Below are 12,923 nucleotides of genomic sequence, written 5' to 3' on the forward strand. Positions count from 1 at the left end.
ATTTCTGGTATAATTTTATGTCTTTGATCCACTTTAAGTTTTGCTATCATATTTTTCAATCTAACTCAATGACAAACATATAATATTCATAAGAAAACATGTACAAATATGTCCATTATAATATTTTTTATAAGAAAAATATTGGCTATCACAGAAATTTATCAGAAGAAGAATAGATAATAAATTGTTGTATATTCATATAAATGATTGATTGATAGTAATGGTAAAATAATAATAATAGGTAATCTTTATTGACTATTAACCATGAGTGAGGCACTGTTGTAAACATTTTTCAGCAGCCTTTATCCCAATATATATATATATATATATATATATATATATATATATATATATATATATTTATTTATTTTTTATTAGTTACACATGACAGTTCAATGATCTTGACAATTCATACATTTGAATCAAATGAGTATAATTTCTCATTTTTCTGATTGTACAGTTTGCAGAATCACATTGTTCATACAGTCACCTATATATATATACAGCAATAATAATGTCTGTTTTATTCTGCTGCCCTTTCTATCCCCTCTTCCCCTCCCCTCCCCTCCCATCATATCTCTCTCCCCAATCTAATGTGACACACTTCTTTTTTTTTTCTCCTCACAGCATCATACTGTATTCTGTATAACAATGAGGGTCTCCTTCCATCTTCTGTGCAAATCCCCTTCTCCTTCCTTTTCTCTCCCACCTCTCTTCATATTTTATTCTATTAGTTCAAAAAATTTAAGATGTTTCAGAGGCAGATACATTGACCAAGATTTGAGATCTAGTAAATTAATGACAGTTTATTGGTCTGAAAGATTCATTATCACAATGAACATTTAGAACAAAAACTGAGTGGAAAAGTCAAATCGTGGATGGATACAATATAAATTCACTTATACAAACATCAAAGATATACAAACAATAGTATGTATTTATTTTTCACTTTTTGTGTTTTTAGCACTATTTTTTAGTAGTATATCTATGTAGGACTCTCAAATTTATTTTGAGCTTTGCTTTGCTTCTCTTGCTAGATTCTATCCTCTTCATCCACTATAAAAAATGAATATTTTATTTAGATCTGGGGATCCAATGCTGTGGCCAAGACAAGATTAGTGAAGTAAAAGCCTACAGATGGTGGAGTTCCTCAGGGCCTAGGAAGAATGACATATATCTCAGTTTCTATTCTCTCCTGGGTCTGTTTTCTCTAACTTCAAGATTCAAATCATGTTGTATCTTTCAAAAAGATACAACAAATCTAACAATTGTTTGCATTCCTCCTTTACAGCATTGGATTTTTCTTTTCTTTTGTATGCTTTCCTTTTTTCTTATTTGGTGGGATTTTTCAAGGAAAAGAGGTAAAATTATGTGCTCTGTCCATTACCTAGGATGAAAACTGGAAAACACAGCTCCATGCTGTGTCTTTATAGTTGTCCCTTTTCACTTGTTGGATGGACTACATGACTGACCTTGTATTATTCCCTTAGCATCCTTATTTATTTTTCTCACCCATCCATACAAGGGACATGCAGATTCATGTTCTTGTAGATTCATGTTCCTGTATAATGTCCTGCATATGTTAGATACTGCATGACTCCACCATAAGGTGTGGTCTGATGGACACAGAAAAGAATTTCTTTCTTTCATAACACAGATATTTATGTTTGATGAAAATGCAATGAATATTCTTTTCACATTTCTCTTTTGGTCTTTTCTGTTATTTTTATTACATTCAGCAAATTTTAGATTTATTTCACCCTCAAATGAAAACTATTGCAACAAATATTTGATCCCTATCCTCTACTATTCTTACCAGTCATTTAGCAAAGAATTTTACAAAACTGTTATGTTTTAAACATGTTGCTGTCTTTAAATTTCTAAAGAATTTCAACAATATTTGTTGAGCAATTTGGATATTCTTGGTATAGGTAACACAGGAATGAATAAGATATAGTGGCTGCCTTTGAGTAACGCATAGACTAAGTGGAGAGAAAGAGCCATATGCATATTAACCAAACTGTGGTGTGACATACACTAAGACAGAGGTTTTTATAAACTGCTTCAGGCTCACAGATAAGAGAGTGATTAATTCTGCTTTCAAGGCTGAGGGAAAACTGTAGAAATTAAATGACATTGAGTTGAAACTTGATAGATAAGTATAGGTTTCCATAAGACAAAAAGTAAGTGAGGATAATATTCTGAGCTGTATAAGAGTACTCACAAGTGATTGTGGTGTAGCAGAATTTGGGGAATGTGGGTATTGCTTCTGAGAAGTGAATGATATTAAGGAACAAAATCAGGGAAAAATCTGGATGTTGAGTTGAGGTGTTGGGGATCAGGATGAGGAGTTTAGTTTAGTAGGCAGGCATTAGGGGCTTTCAAAAGATTTTGGATAGGGAAAGTCATAACCAGATTTTTGTCTTAAAAAAAAAAATTCAGTCCCCTAGAATGTAGGTTTAGTGAAAGTAGTGACCTTGTTTGTTTTATTACTATGTCTTCAGTATCAAGAAAAATCCACACATACAATAGGTTTTTAGTAATATTTATTATGTAAATCAATGGCAGCTGAGAGTGGAGGCAGTTCATTTCAGGTAGGTGGCTTGTATAATAGTCCAGGGAAGTGAGGTTTATAAGGGCCATTTTTATTCTAACTTGGTGGCCAGTTAAACTGGGAGCAGAGCTCACCATCACAATGTATGAGCAGCAGTGCTGTCCAGAGATCCTCGACACATACTAGCAAAAATGTGTGTGTGTGTGTGTGTGTGTTTTAAGGAATATTTCCAATTCTTGGGCTGGGGATGTGGCTCAAGCGGTAGCGTGCTCCTCTGGCATGCATGCGGCCCGGGTTCGATCCTCAGCACCACATACAAAAAAAAAAACAAAGAAAAAAAAATAAATATTAAAAAAATTCTCTCTCCTCCTCTCTCACTCTCTCTTTAAAAAAAAATATTTCCAATTCTTAAAAGCAAAGGAATTTTTCTCCCCTATTGTTTACTTTTCATTGCTTGAATGGTCAAGAAAAACAACAAAAGTTTCCTAGGCCCATTTGTTGATTGGGTTATTTGTTTGTTTGTTTGTTTTTTTTTTTGGTGTATAGCTTTTTGAGTTCTTTGTATACCCTAGAGATTAGAGCTCTATCTGATATGTGAGGGGTAAAAATTTGTTCCCAGGATGTAGGCTCCCTATTTACCTCACATATTATTTCTCTTGCTGAGAAAAAAAAAAAAAAACTATTTAGTTTGAATTCATCCCATTTGTTGATTTTTGGTTTTAATTCTTGTGCTATAGGTGTCTTATTAAGGAAATTGGGGCCTAACCCCACATGATGGACATTAGGGCCTACTTTTTCTTCTATTAGACGCAGAGTTTCTGGTTTAATTCCTAGATCCTTGATCCATTTTGAGTTAACTTTTGTGCATGGTGAGAGATAGGGATTCAATTTCATTTTGTTGCATGGATTTCCAGTTTTCGCAGCACCATTTGTTGAAGATGCTATCTTTTCTCCAGTGCATGCTTTTAGCACCTTTGTCTAATATAAGTGGTCACATTCTTGTTTCTTCTTTTGTACTTCACTTTTCCAACTTATTTCCCCTTATTTCCTTACCGAATATCTTTAGTTGTTTTGATTTTCTTTTCTTCATTTCTCTATCCTCATTTACAGTCTCCACTTAACTGACACTGATGGTGGTTCTGAATTGAGAGAAAAGAAAAACTCTGGTCTTAATATACTCTGCTCCCACCAGTCTTCTTTCTGCTATTGTTTTTGTAGGTTTTGCCCCTTTTCCAGCTTTGTGAGGCTGGCATGCTGTGTTCTCTGAGGCCTCCTCTCGATTTACTCCTCCCCTTCTTGTGAGAGCTGTGTAATATGTCTTATGGACTCACTCCCCTCTTCCTCACACCAAGGTCATGTCCGCTGTGCCCACTGATAACTCACTGGCAGGTCCCTCATTGACCTCATTCACCTTCTCCCTCCCTGCCTCCTTCTCTCCCTCACCTTCTTACCTACTCACTCACTCACTCACTCACTCACTCACATACACACACTACTTGTTTTTCTGGCCTTTACTGGCAAGATACAGAAGCAAAAGAGTGTTTACTATTTTACCAATAAAGAAACGGAAGTTCAGAAAGATCTTGATGAAAGAAAGCTAGTCATTAACAAATGACAGGATCACAAAGGTTAAGTCAATTACAGAAAAGTTGACTTCTCTGTGTTAAAAACCAACATAGCTGGAGAGCTTTCAGTGGCATCCAGCACAATGACACTCAAGGCAGGGAGTTTACCCCGAAAACTAGTTGAAACAATATGAAATACGAGTTCATGGTCAGTACTGAAAACCGCCTAAGCAGGATGTTCCTCCAGGTCTTCTAGGTAGACTGGGCACATGGCGGCAGTGTCACTGTCATTAAGAACCACTGGGATGGTGAGCTCTGCTGCCAGTTTAACCAGCTGCCAAGTTAGAACAAACATCAAGGTTATATAAACGGTTAGAACTGATACTATTTATAAAGCAAGGAAACAGAATATAAAGTGAGATTTGTATCGATTTTAAACAACATTAGCTTAATTTGTGAGAAATGTAAGTATGATCCTCTGGAAATGTCAGGTGCCCACCTTAGTGACCCCAGCATTTGTGTAAGACAGAACACACAGAAGCCTGGTGCTTAAGTTTTAGAATTTAAGGACCATGACTCTGTGGCACATTTACAGATGTCTCATTAACAGTGTTTCCATATCATGAAGCCAGATGGGAAAGGCTTTTATTTCACAGCCTCAAAATAAAATTCTTTTATCTCTGAGGTCTGAAAAGAGCTGGGGTGGCTTCGACTGTCTTCCTCATCCCTCATCATACCACTTCTACCCCCCCCCCCCGCCCACCCTGCAACTTTTTTCTGTTGTTCTGAATTCCTCAGCTCCAGTGGGAAAGGCAGTTAATTAAGCTGGTGCTGTGACCCAGCTCATTCAAACTGTTTCTATACTTGATGGAGCCTCAGTTTTTTCTGGGGAGTGTGTTTAAAGCACAGTTTCTTGGGCTCCATTCAGGTCTCAAATCACATTTACTCGGTGACATGGCAATCTAAATTTTAAGAAGTTCTACAATGATTCTTGTGTAGATGTGTTGAGAACTATTGAAATTTGGAACTTCCCAATCCAATCAATGTCTGAGCTGTCCTTATTGATAACTTTGAGGTTGCCAGTGCAAAAGAGTGACAAAGTGTCGTGGTAAAAGTGTGCCTCTTCCTCAACAGAGCCTAGGTCAAATTCAGAATCCTATGGAACGTATGTGTGGTTGCAGATCTGGAGAACAGATTTGTCTGGAATCACTCTGGGAAGCCTGCCTCTTTTGTTGGCTGCCTTCACTGACCTGGTCAATATTGTAAAGTATGTTCAGGGACTTATAAGTATTCCTGATTGGTGAAACCAAAATAAGTTGTGTTAAGGGTGTGTATTTTAAAATGTGGTTACAAAGTATTTAGGAGCCATATAAAATGCCTGGTAAGTAACTCAATCAGTTTCAAATAAATTAACACTTATAAGTGTTAATTTATTTTATGGTTCATAGTGTGATAAATGAGAAGTTTTCAAGTAAAGGGGTGACATCATCAGGTACACATTTTAGAATAAGTTTCAATTAGTTATAAGTAGAATGGGATAGATTGGAATGGTAAAAAATAGAAATGGGAAGATTAGTACTATGTTAGTTCACTTCTGCTGCTGTAACAAATACCTGAGAAAATGAACTTATAAGAGAAAAGGTTTATATTGGTTCATAGTTTTGGAGGTTCCAGTCCATGTGGTTTGATTGGTCTTATGCTTTTGAGCCTATGGTGAGGTATGAGGTACCATATAATGATGGGGAACATGTAATGGAGCAAACAACTGACCTGGGAAAGAGAGAGCAAGTGGATAGGGGAGAACACACAATCCCCTTTGAAACCATGCTCCAAGTGATCAAAATACTCCCACTGGGTTCCATATCTTACAGGCTCTACAACCTCCCAATAGTGCCACAGTTTGCAGACCAAAACTTGAACATATGGGCCTTTGGTGGACCTCCCACAACTAGAGCATTACAAGTACCAGGGCTTGAACTCAGGCAGTGATAGTTAGAACATCAAATTAGGAGATTTCAAAGTCAGTTCCCAGGATTGGGAGATCTTTTCTAACTAACTATGTAAGGAGACTGATTAGAGAGAAAAAGAAATTCAGGATGACTAAGCTATGTGGAAAGAGGATCATACTCTAACAGAGACAGAAGGTACATTAGGAAAAGTAGGCTTCCCCCCTTAAGCCCCATATGGAATAAGGCCTGGTCAATTGGTGGTTCATAAAGGTCCTTAGGACTGGAATTCAGAAGGAGAGGAAAGGAGATGGAGGATCCAGAAAATTTTGTAATTATTTGGGGGGTTGGTAATTAAATTCTTGGGGGAGAGGATAAGATTCTTAGAGGGAGAATTCTAAGTGCAGAGACAAGGGCATATAAGAAAAAGGGGTGGCCCGTGGGATGCTGGCATTGGGGCTGTGTGTGATGGTAATGAGAAGAGGTGTGTGGAGAGCTCAAGTGAGAACTCTCACACAAGTCTCCAGCTATAGGAGATGCAAGAGGTAAACCAAAAGTTGAGTGGAAAATTAAGGTTCAATAAGTCATAAGAGAAGCCACACCAATTTTGTAAACCTCAGTGTTGGTACAAGTGCTATGCACCAGAGCACAGAATGAAGATATGAGAGACAACAGAATGACAATCAGCATGGACTGGGAACTGATTAAGAGTGGTTTGAGAGATCTGACCAAATATTGTGTCTTGTGACTTTCTGTAAACAGCCCAGCTACAGCATATGGACAAACCATCCATATGCAAAGATTAAGGAATAGATACCAAATAAATAGGTAAATATTTCAAAGACTTCCTAACATCAATTTCTGAAACTCTAGTACTAGTGTTGGCACATAGTAGGTTCTCATTGAAGGTCTTATAGAGGCATTAAAGAGTTAACCAGAGTAGCAAATAATTCCTGTAAGTAAATTAAATTCAGCATGATCCTAAACATGAATTCTGGCTTGAAACATCTCTGTTGAGGATTTCGGGGGATGTCACTCTTTCTGGCTAAAATATCAAAGCAAAGTGCATTCACCATAGAAAATATTTGGGTCACTTTTGCTATCCTTGATGAAATAGGGAAGCTCCACTTCTAATACCCCTGGAGAGCAGAATGGGTATTTCCCTTAAAGAGCTCTTTCCTTACTTATGAGATTGCAGAGCTGATAAAGAATAATGAACCCTGTAAGAATCCATAATTATCTCACACAATTTTAGTTTCATAAACCTGTAGTACTATGGTTCCCTGTCTTTTCTTTGAACCTTTGTTTTCAAAGACTGCAGCATGCTCTTTATTTTCCCTGCACCAGGTCTGCTGTCACCGGGCATATCATATCCACTATATCACATTAATGGCTGCCAGCTCAACAATGTGATACTCAATCCCATATATCAACCACTGATATAATCCATTGCCATACAGTATATTTCATTTGCATTTATCTTTTCCATACACAGTGCTCTCCTTTATCACTCTTTCAGTGGTCCCTCTTCTCCCCCCTGTTTATTCTCAGTGGCACACATCTATACTTTCCTCCTGGCTATGTTATTAATAATCCCTACAAAGACCTTTCTCCCCCTTTTACCTTTCCCCCCTCTCTGTAACTGACAGCTCCTTACAATTTGGCCTTTTAATGCGGTAGAGTCAGGCCTGAATGAGGATGTTTCTTTGTTATTTTCATAGGCATTAGCATAGCTGCCTGAGCTGGGGCTCAGGCACTTTCTTTAGATATGATTTATGACATCAATCCAATTTATGGCCATTTAAAGGAATGCTGAACTGGCTGTAAATCAGCAGAAGCACATAAAATACTCATGAGAACTGCTGGAATCCATCTGCATCAGCCTCTATCACCTGTAACGGCAACCAATCAGCAGCAAAGAGATGGAGCTATCATGTGGGCAGAGAGAAGTGATGGCAATGATAGGCTTGCATCAAGGAGAAACAACTCACCTGATGATAGCAGATAGCACACACAAGAACTGCAGGTGGATTAGAAAAGTTTACAGGGGTAGAGGAGTGGGTTAAAAATAGGAGTTGATACCTTATAGGTGCACATTAAGGATATATTGCAAAATAACACATGACAATAACTCACATAATTTGTAAATGTTTATGGTTTACAAAATTTGTGCATATTTTCTAATTTAAGCCTTTTGATAACTTTGATAATTGGGTTGTAGTTTGCCCATTTTATGAGAAAGATGAAGGCTATAATTGCCACAGGTCCAAATGAAGTCCGTAATCTCTGGAGCAGATAGCAAAAATCAAAAAATGGTGAATCATTATGAATTGTGGGAGTCAATTAATTAATTGAGGAAAGACATTATGATGCCTTAAATATATATTAGCAGGCACTGAGTGTCATGTTGGGCACAAATGATTTATCCTCTCTTTGGAAATGAGGGTTAATACACCCTTGAGAATTTGTGGCTCTTCTAAGGTGTTTGTCTCCCAGTATGTTGTTGAAAAGAAAAAAAAAAATCCTTCAAATAAGGCTTCCTTGCTCAATCCTTTGTTCCTTTGCTTATGGCATGGATCCCACAATTTTCTCTTTCATTGTCCCTTATATTGTGGTAATGCATGTGTGTGGATGAATATTTTATTTATTTATTTTTATTTCCTGCTCTCTCTCTCCTTTTCCTATCTCCTCTTTCCACTCAAAAAGATCATGGAGTCTCTGACCATTGCCTCAGGAAAGTTATGATAGAAAATAAACTAGACATAGATTTAAAATACTTTGTAAGCTTTTTAAAATATATTTTTAGTTGTAGATGGACACAATACCTTTATTTTATTTATTTTTATGTGGTGCTGAGGATTGAACCCAGTGCCTCATACATGCCAGACAAGCACTCTGCCACTGCCCTTAAGGTTTTATTTCCCAAAGTTGAAGGCTCAGAATGGCAGAAAACTTTTGGATAGAGTAGAGTGTCCAGGAGAAGCAGAAGCAAGGGAAGGATCAAGCCCCTGCTAATCCCTCTTTCATCTGTAAAGAGATTCTCTGGGCTTGGAGGAAGAGAAAATGAAAATCTGGAGTTATTGAGCTCTATAGATCTGGACACTGATCCTAGTCCCTATCACTTTGTAGTCACAAAACTCCACGTGCTTTTATTACTTTAATTAAAAATGTTTCAGTTAATAATTTCTAAAGTCTTTTCATTTGTGTGTGTGGATGTGTGTGCATGCATCTTGATCCCCTTTTTCCCTCATGGGTTTTCTCCAAGTCCATTTATAGCGTATTTTCCATCACATGCTAGTTCCAATATCCCATCTTTCAGGGAGTTGTATATTTCCTAATGATTTTTTACTGTTTTCCCACCTGCTTCCCTCACCTCCCATAAATTATATCCCTTGGACAAACTTTTCCCCATCTGTGCATAAGTTGAACCTTTCAGAGGAAAGTGCTATAAAACATCTAATCGATAAATAACCTTGTTCTCTTCATGGAGTAAAAGAGTCAATCAATCTTTACTCCTCCACATAACTGTGCATATCTTATCATACCTCAAATCCCATTACAACTATTTCTATGGAGAATTTCTTTTTGGTTGTAAGGGAGATTTTGCAATAGGTAAAGAGTAAAAAGGGTGCCTTACTTATCCAGAATATTTAGACTCCTTTTCAAAATGGGGTGGTGAACAGAAAAGCAAAATAGGCTTTGCAAAATGTTGTTGTTTGATACCTGTGTAAGACAAAATTTGCATTCTGACCTTGGATGTGATAACCACAAACAGGACTATTTTAATTTTTGAGCAACATTCAGCGCATGAGCAGTAAACTCTAGGGAATTCGAGAGCCTTCCTCAGCAAGACTTAAATGCATTCAAAAAAATGTAGATGAACTATTCCAGGGATTATGTAGTCATTACCCTTGATTAAATTTAATCACTACAATTTATGGAGGACATGAGTTGTTTGGTTCTGAATTTGTAAAGACTGGTTGTTTATGTTTAATGAGTTTGATGGAAATTTATCATCATCCTACCTTGTTTTGGGTATACTTGTGTGACTTACAGTTTTCATCATCTCATCCTACTTTCCATGGGACTGAATTCCCCCTTTGAAGTAGGCTGGAGATATCAGAACAGATAAGCCATGTTGGAAAGAAGAGACTCAAGGATGATGGTAGGGCACAAGGCTGAGGGTCAGAGACATGACACAAGTACACAGGCGGGTAGAATTTAAGGCAGAATTTCAAATCCCATATAATTTACTTATGGACCCAATTGCCTCAGTCACTTATAAGCTGTTTGACTTAATTGAATTTGTTAGCCTCCTTTGTCTCAGTTTCTTTATCTTTGAAGTAGGAATATTAATTTTAATTTATTCCAAAATTAATTTAGATATGTTATGTGGAGCTCTTAGAAGAGTTTGTGACACATAATAAGTGATGCACAATGTTTAGCTGTTTGTATTTTTGTTCCCATATTGTTACACACTTCATTTCTTTTATTTCATGTTACTAAAGCCAACCTAACTAAATTATATTACCATGATTTATCTGTCCCCTAGCTTCCTTATATTATTTCTAAATTGTTATGTTATCACCACTTCCTTCTTTGACAACTTCTATAATCCACATATGCTGTAATTTAACTTGCATATGTTCTCACTCATCGCCTATACATTGAACCAATTCCATCCCAGCTCCATAAATCCTCATCCGTGAACACAGTGATCAACAACAAAGATTCCTATGCCTTGCCCATGTGGTTTTCCCATACAGCTTTCCAACCTAGATTTTCAGTAATTTACCTACTGGAATTTATATTCCATCTACTAAAAAAAGGATCTGAGGCAATAAACATCAAAGCAGAAAGCTAGCAATACCCTCAAAAGGAGGTAAATTGCTATTTTAAACATTGAGATGATAAACAAAATTATTTTCCTGAAAGCAAAGTTGATTATTTCAGATTATTTCAACTAAAATATTTTTAGCACTCTAGGCTCACATACCTGTATCTAAGTGGTTTGTGAGCACAGGGTAGGAAGTTCAGACCTATATTGGGAGAGGATACTTATAGACCACATCATATCAAAACATCTCTCTAATATCAGATAATTAAAAAAATAACAATGATTGATATATATCTGTATAAAGGATGCCTGGACATACCTTGAATTAAAGAAAAAGGTACTAGATATATTTAAATGACATATATTTTCATTTAATTATGATACCAATCTTGATTGATAAGTTAAAAATCAATCCTTGTTCATCTTCTCTAACGAAAAGAAAAAAGTGGCTTACATGGTGATAATGGACCACATTTTTGTGTCTTCCTAAAATTCATTTATTGAAATCCCAACCTCTAATGATTTGGTATTATGAGGTGGGGTCTTTGGGAAGGAATTAGGTCATGAGAATGGAACCACAGTGATGGGATCAGTGCCATTATTGGAAGAAACACGAGAAAGCTCTCTTCCTCTCTCTTTGTTCTCTACCATGTAAGGACACAGAAAGAGGATGACTTTCAGCAAACTGGAAAGTAAGCTCTCACCTGATGCTGGATCTGCTGGCATGGCATCTTGAACTTGGATTTCCCAGCCTCCAGGACTGCAAGAAATAAACATGTATTATTGATATCACACTTTGATACTACATTATTGTTGTAGCCTGAATGTAATAAGATGATGCACAACAATGTAAGTTCCCAGATCCATCCATGATACTTAAAACCAGGGTCTTCAGGAGCAGTGCCTGAAAAAATCAAGTGTTTAACAGGTACTTGTTCAATTTTTATTTTCTACTGACATTTGAAAAACACTGAGTTGGAGAATCACTTGGTAACCTGACCTGCCTCCTTCTTTCTCCTTCTGTGGGTCTTCAGAAGGATTTTTCTTAGATTAGGGTGAATCATCAAAGCCCTATAACAATGGGGAGCATTTAGCATCTTTGGAGCACATAAGAATACTTCCAAGATAATTTTTGTGGAATTTAAAGTCATAAAATGCTTTTACTTTTTTTGTTCTGATATTCCTGATCTGTGTGACTTTAAAACATTGACCCTTGATGCTTCATACTTTTCTTTTTCTTTTTCTTTTCTTTTCTTTTCTTTTTTTTTTTTTTTTTGGTGTGAGGGGGGTGTACTCTGGATCAAACCCAAGGGTGCTTTACCAGGGAGTCACATCCCCAGCCTTTTAGTTTTTTTTTTTTTTTATATTGAGACAGGGACTCTCTAAGTCAATTATAGGTCTGTGCCACCATACCCAGCTACCTCAGGCTTTTCTATCTGTAAAATGGCATAATCATGTATTAGTTCCTTCATAAACCTTTGTGATCAGATGAGATAAAAAGCAAAGTACTGTATACTTTAGTATGACTGTCGTTCCTTTTTGGGACTTTAGTTATTCAGGGAGGACTTTCCCAATAATCCTCAATTATTTCCTTCCTCTTTTGTCATTTCAGGGACACAGCTACAGTGCCTTTGTGTGCTGCACAGACTCTATTCTTTCTTTTTTTTTTTTCCATCCATGCTGTTTTTTTTTTTTTTAACATCTAGAGAAGAATGCTTAGAATTTCTTTACTCCATTCCATCCTTTTCTCCAAAACTGAAGTCTGATGCCAAGCCAGCCATTTTTATCCCACAGAGTAACAGGGAAAATGCGAATTTGGCTGTTGGCACTGTTGCTTTCTATGACTTCTCTTTTTTTAAAGGCAAAGTTATTCTACAACTTGACTAGTTGGAGCTGAGATAAACAAGCTTTCCAAAGTCACAGAATCTAGAATAGTACTTGGATTTCTGACTCATGAGAGGCAGTTTAAAATTTTTCTCCATCTGTTCTGAGAGCATAAAAAGAGTGTTGGTTCTTGTGTT

The 12,923-nt window shown here is 36.7% G+C and overlaps 1 long non-coding RNA gene across 1 annotated transcript in view; it reads right to left on the reverse strand.

Annotated features, from left to right (window-relative positions):
* Window positions 1-4,015: 4,015 nt before the first annotated feature.
* LOC144375877 (uncharacterized) overlaps window positions 4,016-12,923 on the reverse strand; it is a 28,029-nt gene continuing 19,121 nt past the window's right edge. Inside the window, exons 2-3 of the long non-coding RNA XR_013435727.1 lie at window positions 11,607-11,662; window positions 4,016-4,453 (exon numbers count right to left, since the gene is read on the reverse strand). This is a non-coding gene — a long non-coding RNA (uncharacterized LOC144375877). The remainder of the gene's footprint in view (window positions 4,454-11,606; window positions 11,663-12,923) is intronic.

Source organism: Ictidomys tridecemlineatus, chromosome 3, assembly GCF_052094955.1.
Source record: "Ictidomys tridecemlineatus isolate mIctTri1 chromosome 3, mIctTri1.hap1, whole genome shotgun sequence".
In the NCBI taxonomy this organism is placed as follows: domain Eukaryota; kingdom Metazoa; phylum Chordata; class Mammalia; order Rodentia; family Sciuridae; genus Ictidomys; species Ictidomys tridecemlineatus.